The sequence below is a fragment of the Echinops telfairi genome, unplaced genomic scaffold, assembly GCF_000313985.2.
Source record: "Echinops telfairi isolate 266 unplaced genomic scaffold, ASM31398v2 ScPeMD7_7420;HRSCAF=8458, whole genome shotgun sequence".
NCBI lineage: Eukaryota > Metazoa > Chordata > Mammalia > Afrosoricida > Tenrecidae > Echinops > Echinops telfairi.
Genome location: NW_022111320.1, coordinates 50,457,984 through 50,459,240, shown reverse-complemented (window position 1 = coordinate 50,459,240; position 1,257 = coordinate 50,457,984). Strand labels below are relative to the sequence as shown.

The 1,257-nt window shown below is 39.6% G+C and overlaps 1 protein-coding gene across 1 annotated transcript in view; it reads left to right on the top strand.

The window, feature by feature from the left end:
• The window catches only part of QARS1 (glutaminyl-tRNA synthetase 1), an 8,222-nt gene that overhangs the window by 4,615 nt on the left and 2,350 nt on the right, over positions 1–1,257 (top strand). The window lies entirely within an intron of this gene.

Here is a 1,257-nt window from a genome sequence, read left to right as displayed (position 1 = left end):
CTCTTACAGCTCTTATAACAATCCATACATCAATTGTATCGAGCACATTTGTACATATGTTACCATCATCATTTTCAAAACATTTTTTTCTACTTGATATTAGCTCCTCTTTTTTCCCTCCCTCCCCTACCCTCCCATCCTCGTGAACCCTTGATAAATTATAAATTATTATTATTTTTATATCTTACACTATCTGTTGTCTCCCTTCACTCACGTTTCTGTTGTTTATCCCCCTGTGTTAATACATTGATCATTGTGATTGGTTCCCCCTCTCTACCCCTTCTACCCCAACTTTCCCCCTACCCTCATGATATCGCTACTCCCATTATTGATCCTGAAGGGTGTATCTGTCCTGGATTCTGTGTGTTGAGAACTCTTATCTGTACCAGTGTACATGCTCCATTTTAGCCAGGTTTATAAGATAGGGTCATAATAGTGGTGGACGGGGGAAGAATTTTTTAAATAGAGGAATGTTCTGTGTTTAATCAATATTATACTGAACCCTGGCTGGCTCATTCCTTCCTTGTGACCCTTCTGGGGTTGTCCAATTGGGGATGTCCAATTGTCTACAATGGGCTTTGGGTCTCCACTCCAACCTCCCTTGTTCACATCAATATAATTCTTTGTTTTGGGTCTTCTGATGCCTGATACCTGATCCTGTTGACATCTCATGATCACACAGGCTGGTGTGCTTCTTCCATGTGGACTTTGTTGCTTCCCTGCTAAATGATTGCTTGTTTAATTTCAAGCCTTTAAGACCCAAAACGCAAAGCAACAACAACAAAAACCAAAAACAACCCGAAATGCTGTATCTCCTAATAGCCAGTCACCATCAGCTTTCTTCACCACCTTTGCTTATGTACTCATTTTGACTTTAGTGATTACATGTAGGAAAGGTGAGCCTCACAGAATGCCAGGTTATTAGAACAAAGTGTTCTTCATTGGCCGTCCAATTTTTGTTATTTTTAGGTGTCACAGTGAGTCAGTTCTAACTCATAGCTATTCTGTATACAACAGAACAAAATATTGCCTGGTCCTGAGCCATCCTCACAATTGTTATGTTTGAGCTCATTGTTGTAGCCACCGACTGTGTCAGTCCGTGTCAGAAGACTGAAGATCTTCTTTTTTTTGCTGCCATTCTACTAACTATATGATAAACCTAGAGAAATGGTGCCCAAGTAAGGGTAGGATGTCTGACTAAAGAGAAATGTCATTTTAATTTCTTTTTTTAACATTTTATTAGGGGCTCATACAACT